Raw genomic sequence first — 24,199 nt, forward strand, 5'->3', positions numbered from 1 at the left:
CATTGCATTGCGTGAATGTTATCCTTTGACATTTATCGAAGAACTTTCTTCGGAGGAAAGTAGAAAATATCACAAATTAGTGGACAGCGAAAACTGGAAAAACGAAAATAAAACCTGAAAATCGGGCACCCTGAGATCCAAACGATAACTGAGAATTAATCTACACGATCCGTGGAAAATCTGACTTTCAACAAGTAGAATTCCAGGTTTACATTTAATTAAGTTTATCCACCAGTCAAATACCCTGTCGGATGTGGGAACACCCGCCGAATGGACCCTTAGTCGAACCAAATTGACTATCAGTTGCTTTGGATAGGTTGCGAAATACTACTGGAAAGCATTGTGTTCACTGTAAGTTAGCAGCAGTAGTCATAATTAAAAATAAATTTCCACCATGTATTGTCATCTCGTGACACCCTGAAGTTATGGAATAATCCCGGTGCTGAAACATGCATCACCCAAACAGCTGTTCAGAAGGAACCAACAACAACTCGATTCGAGAGGATCTTACTTTACGTCGTTCTGAAGGAACAAAGCTGCGAATTGCAGGAAACACTTATTCACCATCCATTTAGAAAAAATGCTAAACACTGAAGTTAAAGAAAAAGTGGTAAATCACGTGAAAAATATTCTTATAAAACCAACTTTCAGTTATAAACGGTTATGTTAAGTTTATTAAACTTACAAGTCCACTTGATAAAATAAAATGCAAAACACCAAAGGGATATCTAAGGAAATCTCGCCATTCGACAAATTATGACTACCATTACAAATCCGTCTACTTATGCTTGTCCCAAAAAATTAACTACATGTTATTGATAGACCAAAGTCTCACCTATTATAAAATGAAAGAACGAAAATTGAAAATAAAATATATTCACAGCTGACGAATCGAAATCGCATTCGTAACTCAAGTCTCACCTAAATAAGCTAAGTGTCCACACGCAAACTATCAAAGCAATCGGACGTCTGAACGACAAAATAATTAAGTCAAGAAATAAAATTAAAATACTAAAGTTCAATGAACTCAAATGCGCATGGCAAACAGCAGTAATTATCAATCTCCGTTAGCTCAGTATCCAATGCAGGACAACCCTCACGTTTATGCCTCTAGTGGTTCCATAATCTTATGTAAACACCTTCTAGCTAGTAAGGATTGTGCCGAAACATGGCCTCAATATTACTTTGCTAACACTCTTCGCATTACATACACTACTGCAGACACTATCATCGTTCAAGTCACTTCGCAAACAAACCTAATCTAAGACTTGACTATATACAGACGCCACCATAATCCTGTCGTCAAGCTTACAGTGTCTACACACACTAACAAACATCTATGTACACACGCAGCATCCTAAACCTATCGTTGAGCATAAATGGGGATGTCTACTCATCCGTATACACTTATGATACGCGCAATGTCCAAAATCTATTGTATAGCGGAAACTGGGATGTCTACTCATCCTCTAAAATGTCAGGCGAAATCGTAACTTCAAACATAATTACTGATATTTAACTTAAAACCATGTCGAAGCTCGCACACAACGAAACGAAGCTTGCCATAGAATGAACGCAAGTCTGAAAATACAACAAAGTCCAATCTCGTCAATAAAACGTGAAATGAAAATTTTATAACGCGCGGCTACTCATCCACGACTCAAGCACGATCTCAACATACAGAGTGAAGTTTGGAAAAATAATAATAAATTTCAGCACACGTCTAACATTACGTGAATATCGCCAAAACAATAATCATCATCATCGAAAATCCACACTGTAATTCTAGGGTGAGGCCCAAAAATCGCCTACCATCTCACTGTTCCAAACATCTCTGTCCACGAAACACCCAGTGAAGCGAAATTCATTGAATCTACACAGCCAAACTATCACGTTAATAACGTCCAAATTCTCATCCCACAATGTTTCCGATTAATGATAATATCGTCTCGTAATATATAAAATATACTGAATGGAAATTTGTTACAACAATTAAATAACACCAACCGTGATTTCAGAATGCCCTTCTATTCTTGAGGTCGCTTACTATAATATTCACTATGCTGACTTTACATAAATCGCCAAGAGCTACAATCTTCTACAAAAATTGTTTACCGTGGGGAAATTCTCGACTTGAACTCATAATTGACGTTACAACGCACTCAGTTCGAATCTATCATCCAACCAGTCAGCTGTTCCGGATTGCTAACGAAATCTCAATATACAGCCTGCCTCAGAAATATCACATTTAATATACAGCCTGTCTCAAAAATTCTTCGCCATCGACAAATGAATGGGTGCTCGCAAAAACGGGCTAACCAACATTTTGTCAGAACAGAGATAAATCAACTTTTGCAAATGTCAAAAAACAAAAATTATACCATAAGAATAATATTTGTTTCATTATTTTATCTTGATGTAGTACCTTTAATTTATCAATACCATATATTGGAACTGTATTAAAAATGAAAAGTGCTTGGAAAAATAGGAATATAAAAACTGGAAGAAAATTAACTTCTGCGTTGACCTAGCTATAGTTAATAGTTTACCTTAGATTTGTAACCAAACTTTATTTTGTGATCATACAATACAAAAAAGGTGTTTTATACAGTAAACTAGACATAAAGATGCCGGCCCCCATGGTGTAGGGGTAGCGTGCCTGCCTCTCGCCCAAAGGCCCCGGGTTTGATTTCCCGCCAGGTCAGGGATTTTTCTCTCGACCTGAGGGCTGATTCGAGGTCCACTCAGCCTACATGATTAGAATTGAGGAGCTATCTGACGGTGAGATGATGGCCCCGGTCTCGAAAACCCAGAATGAAGGCCGAGAGGATGCGTCGTGCTGACCACACGACCCCTCGTAATCTGCAGGCCTTCGGGCTGAGTAGCGGTCGCTTGGCAGGCCAGAACCCTTCCAAGGGCATAAGTGTGGTGGGTTTTTAGACATAAAGATGCTTCAGACTTATTTTGAAATATGACATAACTTTCCCTCATGGGACAATCATCAGTCATATGGGTCATATTCTAATGCATTGGAAAATGATTCCTCAGTCATCTCTTGGCCATTGCCAGCTGTCAGTTCTCTGTAATACTGGTGATATATTGCAGGGATATATTCAAGTAGCTCAAGCAAGTCCTTAAGCTTTGCTGGCTTTATTGGCCTTGTAACACTGCACTTTGGTGACAGATGAACACTAGCAAGTGATGGCCGACCACCATTACTGTTCCTTTTGTGAAGGTCAACACAATCATATTCCTCTACAATACCATATAAATATTTCTAAAATACTTAAATGGTACATCTTTCATAAATAGTATGCCTGAAACTTTAGTAATTAGTACTCTTTGCTTATTTACAGATACCATTTTCTTGGTTAATTTTTCTAGCAAAGGTTGAGTGCTCACAAACTTATCACTTGTAATTTTTACTACTTGAAATGGCTCTCTTACTCTAGCTCTTTTTACTAAATCCTTCCATTCATCTGGCACAAAAACACAAGAAACACCCACAGCCTGTTGTATACATGGGGATAAGGTTTGCTAATCTACATATACAGCAATGCCATTTTTACGGCCTCCTCCGTAAACGTCTGTTAGCCCCATTTTGCTATAACAAAATTGGCCTAAATAAAATGGCATAAGATTCAAAGCGTTGTATCTCATCACACAGGATTGCCTCATGTTAGCCCAACTCACAGAAGATACTTTGAACATTCCGCAATTGATGGCAGCACATAACTAATTTTTTCCAAATTTGTTGGTTAGCCCGTTTTTGCGAGCACCCATTCAAATATAGCCTGTCTCAATAAATCCTCTTCATCGCCTATCATCACGGCGGCATTACTCATGAAATACGGGCTTCCTATGCCTTCAACATCTACACAACTATTCTCTCAACATATCAATCCGACACAATCCATTTCTTCCTGTTTCAAAACCTTTCAGACCTTGATACTCCCATGACGAACAATTTTGTAAGAATATTTTCATTCATTTCATTACAACTTTCGGACCTCAAGGACAAAATAACACACCGTGATTTCCTATATCACCAACTTACACGGTGTCACAAAAATTAACTTCCCACGAGTAAATATAATTTTATCAGACTTCACTGGATTTCGAAATGATTGCAAATCTCACTCAACATTTCTGTTAAATACATGTTTAACATAGAAAAATGGTATCCTGCTGTAATTATTATTATCATTATTATTATTATTATTATTATTATTATTATTATTATTATTATTATTATTATTATTATTATTTCGACTATTGTTTCTGAATTCATAGGATATTCGGAATTATTGTATTCACCACGACTATATGATCGTTATCACCTTCCTAACTTTAATCAATTTGAACAATAATCCAATGAATTTTAACACATTATTTAAACTTCGCATTTTACAGTTTCTCAGCGTGATTTTTACTGCCCTGAAGAGTTCCACACGACGACCAAGAATATAACACATTCGTCTGATCATTTTTAAATATTAATTCGACACACGCACTGGAAAATTTTATTGCGACAAACAAATTCTATCTACAACATTAATACAAAATATAGACAGACCTGCAACCTAGTCATCTTGGAGATTCTGGCTACATTTTAGCCACCCGACCTCAAATTCAGCCACTCATGGTTGCAGAATACATCATCATCTTATAGGTTACGTAAAAATACACAGATTTTACACTTGCTGTTGATTAACAACGCAAATGACGCACTTTCCTCGCTTTTTGGCATGCGACGAACATCCCTCTCTGCTGGCGACTGTGACTGTCTCGTGGGACTCTGCTTTCGTCCACCCTAATAACAGGTCAGGTGTTTCAAAAGATAACAAAATCAGACCTGCCTCTGACTAGCCTCCAAACCTCCTTTGACAAATTCAATCACACAATGTAATAAAAGGAAATCAGCTATGTATTTTAAGTAGATATCTATGCCTTCACAGTTTTCGTCAGCGGAAGCTCAGGAAAACTTCTATCACCTACAATTAAATACTCTACTTAAACCATTCCAATGAATATATAAGTTATTTTTAAGACACAAATCCCGCACTTTCTTGTAAACGAGCGACGTGGGTTTCACCGCCCAGATCTTCAGATAGAATGTGTAAATGTAGGTGGATGGGATTCCTTTTATACCATTTGAGAGGACGCTACCCTGATTATGAAGCTTGGTGGTACAATCTTCTAATTCCACGTCCGCTGGACCAATCTTCCTGAAATTTATTCCACAAATTCAAACAGAATTATAATTCACTCTGGTGTTATTTTTATATTTTTCCCATAATTACAACGGGCATAATACATTTATTTTTGACATGTAACTTCGCAGGCTTTCTTAGGGATTGACCTCGGCACGTGTCGCAAATCCGCCAGTAGGGACGCCAAATTTCCTCCAGGCTTAATTGCATGTATATTCATTCTGTGGATTCTGTCTTCGTTTAATGTTTATTATTAATTTCTATCCTTTATTCCTGGATTAATCATGTCGCCAAAATCTCTCGTTGTAAAGGTTTTTCCAAAATTGCTAAACTAGTCAATACTCGATATCAACCGAAGTATCCCGGCATTTCACGAGAGGGTGACTCGCTCGCCGCTGTGAGTTCTGTTCCCATGGAGGGAGCGAGACTCTCGAAATGAAACATGGCTTCTCTCAAAAAAGTTATTTGTAGCTGAAATAAATATCTGCAATTATTTCTCAACGTACAATTATGGGTTCAGTGTAAATATTGTATGTCATGTCAATAGCTCTTGTTGATCTAAAATGCTACAACGATATTTGGGATCTGACTTCCTTAGGCGTGTATACAATAATGGCATCAGCCGGTGATGCAGATTATGAATATCGGTAGCAAGTGTGGAATAAATGACAGGCGTTATTACATATGCCACCCTCCAATTTAATGCCAAGGCGTATATTGTAGTGAAACTTTTCAAGGCGAGAGTGGACTATACTGTAAAAGGCGAACGTAAAGTATAGGGAAGAACTTCAGGATGCAATTTCTGTCAGGAAAAGTAACAAAATAGTGATGATGGTTGTTGTTTAAAGGGGCCTAACATCTAAGTCATCGGCCCCTAAAGAAACTAGGAATCCCATATCATCATATAAGCGGAAATGCTATTTGCTTTACGTCGCACCGACACAGATAGATTTTATGGCGACAATAGGATAGAAAAGGGCTAGGAATTGGAGGGAAGCGGCCGTGGCCTTAATTAAGGTACAGCCCCAGCATTTGCCTGGTGTGTAACCGGAAATGGACGGTCTGTCTGCAATAGAGGAATTAGTACACAATAGTACATATTACACAATATTACAAAACTATATTAATATCACATTCATTTTGTCACTGTTTCAACAGATATTCGAACTGGCGTTCAAGTGATGGAATGCAAGCGTCCACAAGTCCCATCATAAATTGCCTCATTCGTCCGAAATTTCAAGCCTGTAAACGAATAGCGTCACAGGATGCATTAACACACTGCTCCATACACACAACACTTTTCAGGTGCCCCCACAACTAGGAGCCAATGGAGTTTAAGCCCGGTGATCGAGTGGACCATGCAACAGGACATCCTCGTCCTATCCGCCGTTCGGGGAGGATGTTATTAAAGTATCGGCGAACAATCATGCGGAAGTGGTCTAGCGTTCCATCATGCAACAGTGATATAACCTGTCGTAGTGCTAATGGCACTCCCTCAAGGAAAAGAGGTAGTGATCTGCAGCAAAACCAGATCCGTCTATTCGTTAAGGTGTCTTGGAAGAGCAAATGGTCCAAGTAGGTGGTCGACAATACTTCCTGGAGAAATATTGATGAAAAACCATTGCTGATGAAATGATTTAACCATTATATGGGGATTTGCTCCAGCCGGCAGATGACTACTGAACAGGTTGATGATGCCATCTCAACAAGACATCGTTCCATCGGTGTGAGGAATGACGACAGAAATCCCACAATAATGGTGACCTGTTGCAGATAACAGTGAAAAACCTTTCCCGTGCAGGAATATCCGCTAGGAATAGCCCCTAAAATCGTTTGAGGTGATAGGGATAGTAGTAGATTTTATCTAGAATATACAAAGTCGTTCGGCTTATACCATGCTGGTGGTTCATTTGCCTGGAGCTTTTTCAATGGTTGTGATCAATATCTTGTACATGTTTCTACAGGTCTGGTGTGCAAATATTCTGCGGCCACCCTCCTTATTCCCCGCTCCCATCAAACGACCCCTTCCCACAGAGACGTGCAAAAAATGTAACAAAGATTTTTTGATTCGGATGGAGCTGTCTGCGAGATTACTTTTCTCGGTAAAATCCGTACGGCCTCTCAAACATTCTCATGTGCTTGTCCATATGTGAATACCAGTTAGGCTTGTTTCTGATATGAATACCGGACCGTTGTGCTATATCTCAATTTAATTACGATTAATCGAAAATCAACACGAAAAATTACACTGTCATTGTTATTATGGAGGAATGATGTCGTGCGTAGCAGTACTCCATCTATCATGGCAAATATGCCTTTTCGGGCATATGTTGTTATGAGCTTTTGGTCTGTTCCCTTTTCCCGTCAGTAATCACCCTATGAAGTGTGTCCCTACGGTTTAAGTTCACTCTACATATTCATACTGGCAATTACCCGCGGCTTCGCTCGCGTGGATCTCGTAATTTGATCAAAGTAATCGTTCCTCGGCATTGTACTAAGACATTATCTGAAAATTCCTACAGTATAAAATCTCACCCAAAAATTGAGTTTCATTTACCCCAGAAATTCTTTGTAAACCATGTCTGTGGTATTGCCCTCTGGGACTAAAACGACCATGCGACATAGAACTGTGCACGTGAGAAACAGACTTCTCTAAAGTCGAAAAAAATAAATACATGTTTCTTTATTTTTAAAGGAGATTTCAAATACCTATTCCCACATCTGTAACATCTTCAGTTTTTGAGATATATATAAGTATCCACATAAAAATAATTCAACCCCTTGGGCAGTCCTTCTCCCACCCCCACCCTCAGTTACAGTATGTGTATTTTCCGAAACCAAAAATACATCTGTCTTTATTTTTAAAGGACAATCTAAATAACAATTTTCACGCCTGTAACATCTTCAGTTTTTAAGATGTAAGTATCCTCATAAAAAATTCAACTATTTATCACTTCCTTTAACCCCCCACCCCCCCGTTAAGTGCCTTTTCCGAAAACAAAAAGGTACATGTTCCTGTATTTTTAGAGAGCTTTCCAAATACCAAGTTCCTTTTTCTAACATGTTAAGTTTTGACATATAATGTAGCTATACGGGTATTCATTTTAAAAATTCACCCGCTTTTCCAATTCTTTTCAGCCCCTTAACAGGATTTTCCGAAAACAAAAGAATACGTGTTTCATGATTTTTAAAGGAGATTCCAAATACCAGTTTTCATGTCTGTACGTCTGTAACACCTTCAGTTTTTGAGATAAATATATAAAAATAATTCAACTTCTTCAATTCTTTCCACCCCTCTCCCGCCTTAAGTGGACTTTGCAGAAACAAAATATACGTGTTTCTTTATCTTGAAAGGAAATTCAAAATACCAACTTTCACGTCTGTAACAGCTTCAGTTTTTAAGATAAAGAATCCTCATAAACATATTTCAACTCCTTATTTACTTACACTGCCGCTCATTAATTTCAATACACCCTGGCATTTGAGATTTAAAACACAAATCAAACGTTATTTCTCACAAAAGATAATTATATTAACTTACACATATATAATACAATCAAAATCATTATATTTTTCTTTCATCAAAGTCTCCTCCTTTGGATTTAATGACTGCCTCACAAACTCGAGGCATGCGGTCAATCAATTTCTGTAGGTATCGAGTGAATCTATATGATTCCACACATCCTTAATCATATTCCAGAGATATTCCTTGCTGGATATATTAACTTCCCTGATACGTATGTCCACTTCATCCCAGACCATTTCAATGGGATTACAATCGGGCCTCTGGGACGGCCATACTATATCTTTCAGTACTTTCTGTCTCTCTTTTGATGCAATGTAGTTCGTACAGTATGCCGACCGATGTTTTGGGTCATTATCCTGTTGTAAGGTGAACCCTTTCCCTATTAAGCGCAATCCACTTGGTACTGCATGATACTGAGGTATGGCGGTGGTACTGCTTCTGATCCATACATCCTTCTATTTTCATAATGTCGCCAACTCTATCTCCGGCAAAACATCCCCAAACCATAATAGAACCTCCGCCGTGTTTAACTGTAGGTAGAACACACTGCTGGGATACCCTTTCCCCTACAAATCGGCGAACAAATATTCTCCTTCTGGTTCCAAAAATCTCGAACTTCGATTCATCGGTGAATAACACCTTCGTCCATTTTTCCGATGTCCAATTACGATGTTTTCTAGCCCATTCATGTCTCTTCTGTTCATTTATGGGCCTTAGAAGGGGTTTTCTTGCTATGACACATCCTTTCAAGCCGGCTTCAATCACTCTCCTTTTTACTGTTGCAACATATATTTTTGTCGTATTCATTTTTACCAATTCTGCACGAATTTGGGGCGCTGTTTGGAATCTCTTCCTCTTACTGGTATTTCTAATATATTTATCATCACTTTTAGTTGTTTTACGATGTCGTCCTGGTCGTGGTATGTCCTTATTGCTACCTGTTGTCTTCTGGCGGTGAAGGGTGTGTAGGGTGTATTGCACTCTCCTTTAGACTCACTACACTATTTCGCAATTTGGCGAATAGATAAACCTGCTTGGCTAAGTGCTACAATTGCAGCACGTTTTTCTATGGATATCTCCACTCGTGGAGCCATACTAGCGATGTGCACACTTCAACTGCCACGAAGGAACTGACATGCAGGAACCACATGTTATGTATCGTAGCAATGTTTGCCGTTCACTGCAGATATCACATCACTACAGGGAACAACACAGATGCACCAAATATGGCGTCCGTCGGCAAATAGGTAAACAAGCATTTCCGATAGGTACACAACGTTTATGTACACAACATTGGTTGTTGGGTATTATTGTATCTCGATGACAACAAACAAAAAACATGTCATGTGTACAACTGTTGTACTATTCCTTTGCTTCCTCAACCGCCCCCACGGTATTAGACCTTATCTACAGAGAACGAGATGTCAATTATTGGGTGTATTGAAATTAATGAGCGGTAGTGTATTTTCAACCCCACATTCCTTCCGTCGATTTTCCAAAAAAAAAAAACAAATGGGTGTTTCTTTATTTTTAAAGGATTTTCCAAGTACTGATTTTCACGTCTGTAACAATGTCATTTTTTGAGATATCAGCATCCTCATAAACGTAATTCAACTCGTTTCTTACCCCCTTCCTACCCGTTGATTCCCCCTTCGAAAAAGTGCGTATATATTTTTAAAGGAGATTCGAAATACAAATTTTCACATCTTTATGATATTTATTTTTTGAGATATAAGTATCCTCATACAATGAATTCAACTAATTTTTTCTATTCTTACACCCCCACCGTTAAGGGTTTTTCCGAAAACAAAAGAATACGTGTTTCCTTAGTTTTAAAGGAGATTCCAAAACGTCTGAAACATGCTAAGGTTTGAGATATACACGTTAAGTTTTTGAGATAAACTCTAGATATTGTAATTTTAAAAATTCACACCATTTTTCAATTCCCCTTTAGTGGTTCTTCCGAAAAAAAATATGTTTCTTTACTTTTACAGAAAATTCCAAATACCAGTTTTCAAATCTGTAATATATTACGAGTCTGAGATAATTTTCAGATATAGTATTTTTTTAAATTCACCCCGTTGTCACTCCTGTTCTCCCCCTATTCTTCGGTTTATCAAAAAACACAAAAATATGTGTTTCTTTATTTTTAAAGCAGATTCCCAATACCAGTTTTCATATCTGTAACATCTTCAGTTTTTGAGATATAAGTCTCCTCATAATAGGTGTTCAACCACTTTTCTTCCATTTTCACCCCCCCCCCCCCTTAATGGGATTTTCCGAAAACAAAGAAATACGTAATTCTTTTTTTAATGGAGATTTCATATACTAACTTTTCGGTCTGTAAACTTTCGAGTTCTTGAGATATAGATACCCTCATTTCAAAAATTCACCCCCCTTTTCACCCCTTTAGCGCCGGCATATCCAAAAATCCTCCCTTGGTGAGCACTTGCAGCCTAATATAATTGTATCCTCAAAATTTCATTTCTTTATGTCTAGAAGTTTTCGCTCGGCGACGATGAATCAGTCAGTCAGTCAGTCAGTCAGTCAGTCAGTCAGTCAGTCAGTCAGTCAGTTAGTCAGTCAGTCAGTCAGTCAGTCAAGACATGCTCTTTTATATATATAGACTAGCAAGATATCCGTGCTTCGCTACGGTATTATAATGAAATTTATAATTGAATGCTTAACGTTTTATATATAATCCGCCAAAATTCGCGATCTGACTCGATTTCTGAGAGAATCCGCCAAAATTCGTAATCTGGCTCGTTATCTTAGAGATTACGCCAAAGTTCTTCCAATTTTTCAATCTTTCCTTCCAGCAATCGATTTCGTACTTCCCGGGCTAGGTCCAGGTATTCCAACCGGTCAGTTAGGTCCGTAAATCTTTTCCAACTTTTCCCATAAGCATTTTTAATGTGGATCAAATCCTTGAGGAGATCCGGCGTGTTTTCGTCTTGGGTGCCTTGGCGGTACTGATCCCACGGCCGGACTGCATTCACAGTCATAACCCGGCCAGGACACATTTCCAGCGCGGTCCGCATATTTTGACGACGGTTCAGAACGTTATTATTATTATTATTATTATTATTATTATTATTATTATTATTATTATTGATGTTTTGGACCCCACAGCAAGATGCAAAACCGCTATTTGGCAGTAAATCACATCTGCTGCCATTGTCATTGCCGACAATGTGACCAGCACCTTCGCCGCACGTTGGCAAGTGCGCGAGATTTCTGGCGACACGAATGACATACTTCCGTGCATTATTGACCTTATTATAGAGGTGAACAATTGCGCGGTCAATATCATTCCTATCGTTTATTTCAAATGTGTTTAAATTTTTATTGATATGCCAGAAGAATCTACTGTAATCTAACTTTATGTTCTCCAAAGGAAAAGTTGGCTCTTGAAAACGAACCCAGGAAAGATTAAAAATGATCAGTTTATGATCAGAATAAGTACGTTATGAACAGTAAAATCAATTGGTCTCAACTCCTTTTTTTCACCCCACCGCCGTTAAGACGATTCCCCACTCCCACCCCCCAAAAAAGAAGGCGTGTTCCTTTATGTTTAAAGGAAATTCCAAATACCAATGTTTATGTCTGTTACCTTCAGTTCTGAGATATAAGTATCCCCATAAAAGGAATTCACTCTTTTCACTACCCTTCACACTCCACCCCAGCCCTTAAGTGAATTTTCCACCAAAAATACTTGTATCTTTAACAGTAAGGGATCTTCTAAATACCAATTATCACGACTCTAACATCTTCAGTTTTTGAGATATGTGTCCTCATAAAAGGAATTCAACTCCTTTTCACCCACGCCCCCCAAGATTATATCCCCCAGAAACGCTATTTTTCTTTGGTCTTAAAGGAGATTTAAGGAGATGCAAATACCAATTTTCACGTCGGTAACAACTTTATTTTTTATTAGGTGTAAGTATCCTCACACAATTCATTCAATTAATTTCTCAATTCTTCCACTCCTCCCCCCTTTTCATTGGATTTTCCGAGAATACGTGTTTCTTTAATTTTAAAGCAGATTCCAAATACCAATTTTCACGTCTGCAAAATCTTTCATTTTTGAGATAATACTATCCTCATACAATTAATTCAATTAATTTCTCAATTTCCCCTCCCCTTTAGGTGGATTTCCGAAAACAATAATACGTATTTATTTATTTATTTATTTATTTATTTATTTATTTATTTATTTTTAAAGGAGATTCCAATTACCAAATTTCACGTCTGTAATATCTTCAGCTTTTAAGATATCAGTATCCTAATTAAAAGAATTCAACCCCATTTTCAGTCACTTATACCCCTCCACCCAAGTGGTTTTTCAGAAAACAAAAAATACAAGTTTCCATATTTTTAATAGAGATAACAAATGCTATTTTTCACTTTGGTAACATGTTAAGTTTTTGAGAAATGCTCATTTTAAAATGTCACCCACTTTTTAGTTCCCCTTAAGTGGAGATTCCAAAAACAAATCACCTATGCTTCTTTACTTTTACAGGAGATTCCAAATACCAATTTTTACGTCTGTAACATTTTACGTTTCTGAGATATACTGTACATATAATCTTTCTAACAATTCACCGCAAATTGTCACTCCTGTGACTCCTCCCATTAATTGGATTTTCAAAAAACAAAAATATACGTGTTTCTTTATTTTCAAAGGAGATCCCAAATACCAATTTACAGGTCTGTAATATCTTCTGTTTCTGAGATATAATTATCCTCATTTAAGGCATTCAACCCATTTTTCACCCTTTTTCACCCCTCCTATTGGGATTTTCCGAAAACAAAAAAATATGTGTTGCTTTATTTTTAAAAGGGATTCTAAATACCAATTGTTACATCTGTACACTTTAAATTTCTGATATATATATATATATACTCATTTTAAAAAATTGACCCCCTTTTCACCCCCCATGAATTGGATTTTCCAAAAACAAAAAATACGTGTTTCTTTGTTTTTTAAGGAGATCCCAAATACCAATTTTCAGGTCTGTAATATCTTCAGTTACTGAGATATAAATATCCCCATTAAAGGCATTCAACCACTTTTTCACCCTTTTCACCCCTCCTATTGGGATTTTCCGAAAAAATACCTGTTACCTTATTTTCAAAGATTCTAAATGCCAATTTTTACACCTGTAAACCTTTTAAGGTTTTGAGGTATAGATACACTCTTTTTAAAATTTCATCCCCCTTTTCACCCTTTAGCGACGGAATAATCAAAAATCCTCCCATAGCGAGCACCTACATTGTACTATAAATATATCCTCAAAATTTCATTTCATTATGTCCAGTAGTTTTGGCTCGGCGATGATGAATCTGTCAGTCAGTCAGTCAGTCAGTCAGTCAGTCAGTCAGTCAGTCAGGACATGTTATTTTATATACACTGACTGACAGAGCAAATGCAACACCAAGAAGGAGTGGTCAGAACTTTATGCCAATTGCAGGGTAGACTGACGTCACTGAGGTATGCTCATGACGTGAAATGCGCCGCTGTGCTGCGCACGTAGCGAACGATAAATGGGACACGGCGTTGGCGAATGGCCCACTTCGTACCGTGAGTTCTCAGCCGACAGTCATTGTAGAACGTGTTGTCGTGTGCCACAGGACACGTGTATAGCTAAGAATGCCAGGCCGCCGTCAACGGAGGCATTTCCAGCAGACAGACGACTTTACGAGGGGTATGGTGATCGGGCTGAGAAGGGCAGGTTGGTCGCTTCGTCAAATCGCAGCCGATACCCATAGGGATGTGTCCACGGTGCAGCGCCTGTGGCGAAGATGGTTGGCGCAGGGACATGTGGCACGTGCGAGGGGTCCAGGCGCAGCCCGAGTGACGTCAGCACGCGAGGATCGGCGCGTCCGCCGCCAAGCGGTGGCAGCCTCGCACGCCACGTCAATCGCCATTCTTCAGCATGTGCAAGACACCATGGCTGTTCCAATATCGACCAGAACAATTTCCCGTCGATTGGTTGAAGGAGGCCTGCACTCCCGGCGTCCGCTCAGAAGACTACCATTGACTCCACAGCATAGACGTGCACGCCTGGCATGGTGCCGGGCTAGAGCGACTTGGATGAGGGAATGGCGGAACGTCGTGTTCTCCGATGAGTCACGCTTCTGTTCTGTCAGTGATAGTCACCGCAGACGAGTGTGGCGTCGGCGTGGAGAAAGGTCAAATCCGGCAGTAATTGTGGAGCGCCCTACCGCTAGACAACGCGGCATCGTGGTTTGGGGCGCTATTGCGTATGATTCCACGTCACCTCTAGTGCGTATTCAAGGCACGTTAAATGCCCACCGCTACGTGCAGCATGTGCTGCGGCCGGTGGCACTCCCGTACCTTCAGGGGCTGCCCAATGCTCTGTTTCAGCAGGATAATGCCCGCCCACACACTGCTCGCATCTCCCAACAGGCTCTACGAGGTGTACAGATGCTTCCGTGGCCAGCGTACTCTCCGGATCTCTCACCAATCGAACACGTGTGGGATCTCATTGGACGCCGTTTGCAAACTCTGCCCCAGCCTCGTACGGACGACCAACTGTGGCAAATGGTTGACAGAGAATGGAGAACCATCCCTCAGGACACCATCCGCACTCTTATTGACTCTGTACCTCGACATGTTTCTGCGTGCATCGCCGCTCGCGGTGGTCCTACATCCTACTGAGTCGATGCCGTGCGGATTGTGTGACCTGCATATCGGTTTGAAATAAACATCAATTATTCGTCCGTGCCGTCTCTGTTTTTTCCCCAACTTTCATCTCTTTCGAACCACTCCTCCTTGGTGTTGCATTGTCACTGTCAGTCAGTGTATATAGATTATACCTTGCCTGCTAATAGTATGACTGTCTAAACTCCAGTCGGAGAGGACACAAAACTGCTCTATAGGGTAGTGGTAGTTTTATACTCATCTAGAAACTAACATTGATTCATTGATCGTCAGGTTATAGTCGTAATTATTCCAATTTAAATAATATTGTTTCAGGTACGAGGTATGTAATAGTAAAGCATGTGCTCTGATGATATAGAGATTTTTGTTTGAAAAGAGTTTCGATTACTGAACAGAATTAAACTGAAAGTAATTAACATGTGGGAGGAACAATGAATCGCGTAATATGACATTAAGAAAAGGATTTAACTTAAGATTGCGTGATCTAACCAGTTCATATGCTTCATTAAGAAAACCAACTGACGATAGACTCAATACATGTTTGACGTAAAATATAATTATCGCCGAATGAACATTTAATTAAATACCCTATATGTTTCCAAAATGAAAATATTAATTGACAACAAATCAATTCTTGTAATATATTTTAATTTACAATATTCTTAATTAATTCAGTCTTTATTATGTTTGCATGTTCACGTTCTGGCGTTTTAATTCCTGATTTCCGCAAAAAAAATTAAGGTTTCTTCTACGCAAAAATCTATATCCTCAAAATATAACAATTCAAATAATAAAAATCTATCTTCAATTTTAAAGGAAAATGTCGACCTAAACCTAAAACCTAAATCGTATACAACGTTGTCGGCACGTTAGAAAGAAAATATAAACGAGACAGAACAAACAAAACAGTCTTCCCATTAACGATCAATATTGCTAAAATAATAAAGAATTCACATTAAACATGAGTTAAATGCATATCAATAAATAAAATATCGTCAATGAAAAATACGTACCGAGGTCCATAGCTGCAGTCGCTTAAGTACGGCCAGTATCCAGTATTCGGAAGATAGTGGGTTCGAGCCCCACTCTCGGCAGCCCTAAGGATGGTTTTCCGTAGTTTCCCATTTTCACACCAGGCAAATGCTGGGGCTGTACCTTAAATAAGCCCACGGCCGCTTCCTTCCCACTTCCATCCCTTTCCTGTCCCATCGTCGCCATAAAACCTATCTGTGTCGGTGTGACGTAAAGTAACTTGCAAAAAAAACGTGTTGAAAGAGAAAACATGGGTATCAGAATTGTGTCATCTGTAAGGCCTCTCTCTGGTGTTAGGCAAAAACACCTTGAATATCTTAATACACTGACCGACAGAGCAAATGCGACACAAAGGAGGAGTGGTTCGAAAGGGATGAAAGTTGGGGAAAAAACAGAGACGGCACGGACGAATAATTGATGTTTATTTCAAACCGATATGCAGGTTACACAATGCGCACGGCATCGACTCAGTAGGATGTAGGACCACCGCGAGCGGCGATGCACGCAGAAACACGTCGAGGTACAGAGTCAATAAGAGTGCGGATGGTGTCCTGAGGGATGGTTCTCCATTCTCTGTCAACCATTTGCCACAGTTGGTCGTCCGTACGAGGCTGGGGCAGAGTTTGCAAACGGCGTCCAATGAGATCCCACACGTGTTCGATTGGTGAGAGATCCGGAGAGTACGCTGGCCACGGAAGCATCTGTACACCTCGTAGAGCCTGTTGGGAGATGCGAGCAGTGTGTGGGCGGGCATTATCCTGCTGAAACAGAGCATTGGGCAGCCCCTGAATGTACGGGAGTGCCACCGGCCGCAGCACATGCTGCACGTAGCGGTGGGCATTTAACGTGCCTTGAATACGCACTAGAGGTGACGTGGAATCATACGCAATAGCGCCCCAAACCATGATGCCGCGTTGTCTAGCGGTAGGGCGCTCCACAGTTATTGCCGGATTTGACCTTTCTCCACGCCGACGCCACACTCGTCTGCGGTGACTATCACTGACAGAACAGAAGCGTGACTCATCGGAGAACACGACGTTCCGCCATTCCCTCATCCAAGTCGCTCTAGCCCGGCACCATGCCAGGCGTGCACGGCTATGCTGTGGAGTCAATGGTAGTCTTCTGAGCGGACGCCGGGAGTGCAGGCCTCCTTCAACCAATCGACGGGAAATTGTTCTGGTCGATATTGGAACAGCCAGGGTGTCTTGCACATGCTGAAGAATGGCGGTTGACGTGGCGTGCGGGGCTGCCACCGCTTGGCGGCGAATGCGCCGATCCTCGCGTGCTGACGTCACTCGGGCTGCGCCTGGACCCCTCGCACGTGCCACATGTCCCTGCGCCAACCATCTTCGCCACAGGCGCTGCACCGTGGACACATCCGTATGGGTATCGGCTGCGATTTGACGAAGCGACCAACCTGCCCTTCTCAGCCCGATCACCATACCCCTCGTAAAGTCGTCTGTCTGCTGGAAATGCCTCCGTTGACGGCGGCCTGGCATTCTTAGCTATACACGTGTCCTGTGGCACACGACAACACGTTCTACAATGACTATCGGCTGAGAATCCACGGTACGAAGTGGGCCATTCGCCAACGCCGTGTCCCATTTATGGTTCGCTACGTGCGCAGCACAGCGGCGCATTTCACATCATGAGCATACCTCAGTGACGTCAGTCTACCCTGCAATTGGCATAAAGTTCTGACCACTCCTTCTTGGTGTTGCATTTGCTCTGTCAGTCAGTGTATGATGTATTGTGAAGTCAAGCTGAACTTTATAACACTTCGTAAATCTGAAGCCTGCTAATATATATCACTGGTTTGATTTGGGGTGTGCCAACTAGGAAATAGGAGAGAACTCTCTTTGGAGGAGAATTGTAATGGTTAGGAGTTGGAACTCCCTGGTTTATTTCTTCAGTTCTTGAGTTGCAGCTACTGAACTTTCAAATTTAAATACACCAATCATAGCCCAACTCGCCATTATAAATAAGGCAGTTCTTGGCTTTCCAGAGACTGGTGTATCGACGGGTGAGGATCTCTCCCACTTTAGGTAGCGGGCGAGCTGGGGCAGCTTTCTTCATCCTTATCATGTGAACATACTTGCGTGTGGTGACGGAAAGATGCCACCGTTCCCCTCTGTCATGTAACGCTGTGCCGTGTTTACTATTTTTAATGTAGGGGTTTTCTAAATTCATTTAAACTTGTAAATTGTAGGTTTTATAAAATGTTCGAGTCACGGAGGTAATCACCCGTGTTTCGAATAAATAATATTGTAATGTTGTAAGAAGTGATACATTTTTCGGATGAGGGATGTTATTTTATGAATGCTGTGAAGATGTTATATAGCGCATGACATAGTGTGAGCATGAATAGACAAGTTGTGATAGATGATAGTATGTTTGTCCCAGGATTATAGAGGTTTGAGACGAAAGATCTCCATTTAGTGACTCCATAAGTGAGCGTATTTTTCCGTGGTGAACAAAGGGTTATTTGTTTTACGTCGCACCGACACATATAGATCTTAGGGCGAGGATGGGAGAAGAAAGGCCTAGGAATGGGAAGGAAGCGGCCGTGGCCTCAATTAAAGTACAGCACGAGGATTTGCCTGGTGTGAAAATGGGAAACCACGGAAAAACATCTTCAGGGCTGCCGACAGTGGGGTTCCAACCCACTATCTCCCGGATGGGAAAAAAGGGTAATCTGAGATAGTGTCTCAAATGGATCGCTGTGTAAGGCAGAGAATAAAGATAATTATGTGTTTATTTGACTTCAAACGAGAGCGGAAATTTTTTAGATTAGATATCTCTTATGAGCGATATATTTAATTTGACAAATTAAAATGTGACATGGGAGAGAAGCCCGTATCAGAGAGAGGACCCTTTCTTAAGACTCAGTGTTTCTAATTACCATGGCATCTCATGAAATAAGGTACTCATTTCAAAGCTAAGAAAGTTTACTCAACACGATTGAAAGTAATGCATGCGTATTCAGATAGTGAGAATATTTTCCGTGTATTTAATGTCATATTTCAGGGAGAGACAGTTATAACCTTCGCAGAATTACACCTTCACGGAAATTCATTTGTATTTATATATTTTACGGTACACCCATATGTCTAAACTTTCTGGCTAATGGAAGTTCGTTGAGCATGGTCAACGTACATCTTGAAGAGGTGGCCTTTTCGATTATGTTTATTTTAGGTTGAAGAAGCGGGTAAAGTATTGAAATAAGATATGAGCTAACTACAATTATCTCCTTAAGTTAGTTTAAAGAACCAGTTTCCATTGGTCACGAGTGTTGCTGATCTGATATAAAGAACACCACTGTATTAATCTAGTAACATAAATCCACCTCCTACTTGATGTTGTATTTTCTGCTTCTGGTAGCTTTGTGAAGACTGGAATATGATGAAGTGCTATGCCCTGAATTGGAGTTAATGTATTTATCTAATTAACCAAGAATTGACAAAGTCAACTACTTCAACAGAACAATAACCTAAACTTCATGATGTCCGATATTCCACACAGACACAGCAAAGATTTGAAAGGGTAGGGTATTTCGGAAAATGGAATCTTTCATGCAGTTACTTGATTTTAAATCCTGTAACTCTATTTGTAATGGGCAAAACCAAACTATAGATGTTGTAATGTAAAACTCAACATTTTGGTGTCGGGAAACAGGAATCCTACCTGTAGATGCACAGCATCCTTCCTTGGAACGTACGATCTCCATCATCGTCACTCGCAGTGAGGTTCACTTGAAAACTGGAGCTAGTTATAACTTCCAAAGTCCAATTTCAAATATTTTGTAGAGGTCTGAGGTCTACTTAATTTAAAATTGGATTCACTTTCTGCACTTGATAATGTATATTTAACTGTAAATGTTTTTTATAAATTAGTGTATTCTCTGATAGCTACTACAGTTCCAGTATCAGTTGCCAGTAGGCATAATAGATATTCTGCTAGGTTCACGTCTGAAATATAACAAGATCTGAAATTACTGTAGAAGTGTATCATCGTAAGAGAAGGTACAACTCTGCAAATAATAAAGCGCAGCTTAAAGGTCTCATATCAAAACCAAATGTCTTATAAACGGGGACTATAAGGGCCTATCAAAATAAAAGTGAACCGTGAATCGTTCTGGACATTCATAAACAATGGAAAAAAATAATGGAAAATGTTGAACGTTGTATTTTGAGTCCGTAGGGTTGAGGAGTGTTTAGGCAATTGTTGATGAGTTTGTTGGGTATTTTCAGTGTGTATATACCCAGAACAGGCAGAATATTGGCGATACAGAGCACGCAATATCTGAACTATCTATATATATAAAATAGCTTGTCCTGACTGACTGACTGACTGACTGACTGACTGACTGACTGACTGATTCATCATCGCCGAGCCAAAACTACTGGACATAAAGAAATGAAATTTTGGGGATATATTCATATTATGATGTAGGTACTCGCTAAGAGAGGATTTTTGGATATTCCTTCGGTAAGGGGGTGAAAATGGGGATGAAATTTTAAAATGAGTGTATCTATATCTCAAAACTTTAAAAGTTTACACATGTAAAAATTGGTATTTAGAATCTTCTTTAAAAATAAGGAAACACGTATTTTTTGTTTTCAGAAAATCCCAATATGAGGGATGAAAAAGGGTGAAAATAGGGGGAAATGGGTTGAATGCCTTTAATCAGGATACCGGTACTTATATCTCAGAAACTGAAGATATTACAGACCTGAAAATTGGTACTTTTGATCTCTTTTAAAAATAAAGAAGCACGTATTTTTTTGCTTTTGTAAAATCCAATTAATGGGAGGTTGAAAAGGGGGTGAATTTTTAAAATGAGTGAATCTATATCTCCAAACTTTTAAAGTTTGCAGATGTAAAAATTGGTATTTAGAATCTTCATTAAAAATAAAGAAACACGTATTTCTTTGTTTTCGGAAAATCGCAATAGGAGGAGTGAAAAGGGGTGAAAAAAAGGTTGAATGCCTTTAATGAGGCTACTTATATTTCAGAAAGTGAAGATATTATAGACCTGAAAAGTGGTGTTTGGGATCTCTTTTAAAAATAAAGAAACACGTATTTTTTGTTTTTCTGGAAAACCCAATTAAGGGGGATGAAAAAGGGGTAATATTTTAAAATGACTGTATCTATATCTCAAAACTTTTAAAGGTTATAGATGTAAAAAATGGTATTTAGAATTTCCATTAAAAATAAAGAAACACGTATATTTTGTTTTCGGAAAATCGTAATAGGAAGGGTGGTAAAGGTTGAAAAAGGGGTCGAATGCATTTCATGAGTCTACTTATATTTCAGAACCTGAAGATATTACAGACCTGAAAATTGGTGTTTGGGATCTCCTTTAAAAATGAAGAAACACGTATTTTTCTTTTTGTGGAAAATCCAATTAATGGGGGGGGGTGAAATGAGTGTATCTATATCTCAAAACTTTTAAAGTTTATAGATGTAAAAATTGGTATTTAGAATCTCCTTTAAAAATAAAGAAACACGTATTCTTTTGTTTTCGGAAAATCCCAATGGGAAGGGTGTAAAAGGGTGAATAATGGGTTGAATGCCTTTCATGAGGCTACTTATATTTCAGAACCTGAAGATATTACAGACCTGAAAATTGGTATTTTGGATCTACTTTAAAAGTAAAGAAACACGTATTTTTTCGTTTGTGGAAAATCCAACTATTGGGGGGTGAAAAGGGGGGTGAATTTTTTAAAATGAGTGTGTCTACATCTTAAAACTTTAAAATTTACAGATGTAAAAATTTGTAGTTAGAATATCCTCTAAAAATAAAGGAACAGGTTTTTTGTTTCCTGTAAATCCTAATAGGAGGGGTGTAAAAGGGTGAAAAATGGGTTGAATGCCTTAATTGTGGATACACATATCTCAGAAACGAAAGATATTACAGAACTGATAATTTGCATATGGGATCTCCTTTAAAAATTAAGAAACACGTATTTTTTAGTTTTTGGAAAAGCCAATTAATGGCGGTTAAACAGGAGTGACAAACTGGGGTGAATTTTTTGAAAGACTATATCTACAGAATATCTGAGAAACTCAAAATGTTACAGACGTAAAAACTGGGTATTTGGAATCTCTGTAAATGTAAAGAAAGATAGGTGATTTGTTTTTGGAAACTCCACTTAAGGGGAACTAAAAAGGGGTGAAATTTTAAAAAGAGAATTTCTACAGTATATCTAAAAACTTAACAAGTTATAAAAGTGCAAAATTGTATTTTTTATCTCTATTAAAAATAAAGAAACGTGTATTTTTAGCTTTCGGAAATACCACTTGGGTGGAAGGGTGGGGGGTAAAAGTGACTGAAAATGGTGTTGAATTCTTTTAATTAGGCTACTGATATCTCAAAAATGAAGATATTACAGACGTGAAATTAGACATTTGGAATCTGCTTTAAAAGTATAGAAACACGTATTATCGGAAAATACAATGAAGGTGGGGGGGGGGGGATGAAAGAATTGAAAAATTAATTGACTTAATTGTATGAGAATACATACATCTAATAAAAACTGAAGTTGTTACGGACGTGAAAATTGGTATTTGAATCTCCTTAAACAAAGAAAAACGCGATTGGGGGGGGGCATCTTGGGGAGCGAGAGTGAAAAGGAGTTGAATTCCTTTCATGAATACATGTAAATCAAAAACTGAAGAAGCTAGAGTCGGGATAATTCCTATTTAGAAGATCCTTTACTATTAAAGAAACAAGTATTTTTGCCGGAAAATTCACTTACGGCGGGGGGGGGGGGAGTGTGAAAAGAAGTGAAAGAAAGTGAATTATTTTTATGGGAATACTTACATCTCAAAACTGAAGGTAACAGACGTGAGCAATGGTGTTTGGAATCTCCTTTCAACATAAAGAAACACGCCTTCTATTATTTATTTTTTGGTGGGGTGTAAATTAAGTTAACGGCGGTGGGGTGTAAAAGGAGGTGAGACCAATTGATTTTACTGTTCATAATGTACTTATAAGGAGCCTCCGTTGCTCAGGCGGCAGCGCGTCGGCCTCTCGCAGCTGAGTTCCGTGGTTTAAATCCCGGTCACTCCATGTGATATTCGTGCTGGACAGAACGGAGGCGGGACAGGTTTTTCTCCGGATACTCCGATTTTCCCTGTCATCATTCATTCCAGCAACACTGTCCAAATTTCATTTCATTTGTCATTCATCGATCATTGCCCCAGAGGTGTGCTTCGGCAGCCGGCACAATTCCTATTGTCGCCGTTAGATGGGGCTTTATTCATTCCATTTCTTACCCTGTCGAATGACTGGAAACAGGCTATATAGTTTCGATGTACTTATTCTGACCATAAACCGATCATTTTTTAATCTTTCCTGGGTTCGTTTTCAACAGCCATCTTTTCATTCGGAGAACGTTCTTAGATTACAGTAGATTCTCCTGGCGTATAAATAAAAATTTAAACACATTCGAAATAAACGATAGGAATGAGATGGACCGTCAAATTGTTCACCTCTATAATATGGTCAATAATGCACGGAAGTATGTCATTGGTGTCGGCAGAAATCCCGCACACTTGCCTACGCGCGACAATGGTGCTGGTCACATTGTAACCATGACACTGGCAGCAGATGTAATTTACCGCCACGTAGCGGTCTTGCATCTTGCTCTGGGGTCGAGAATATATTTTAATAATAATAATAATAATAATAATAATAATAATAATAATAATAATAATAATAATAATAATAATGTT

The sequence above is a fragment of the Anabrus simplex genome, chromosome 2 (genome assembly GCF_040414725.1).
Source record: "Anabrus simplex isolate iqAnaSimp1 chromosome 2, ASM4041472v1, whole genome shotgun sequence".
NCBI classification, from domain to species: Eukaryota; Metazoa; Arthropoda; class Insecta; order Orthoptera; family Tettigoniidae; genus Anabrus; species Anabrus simplex.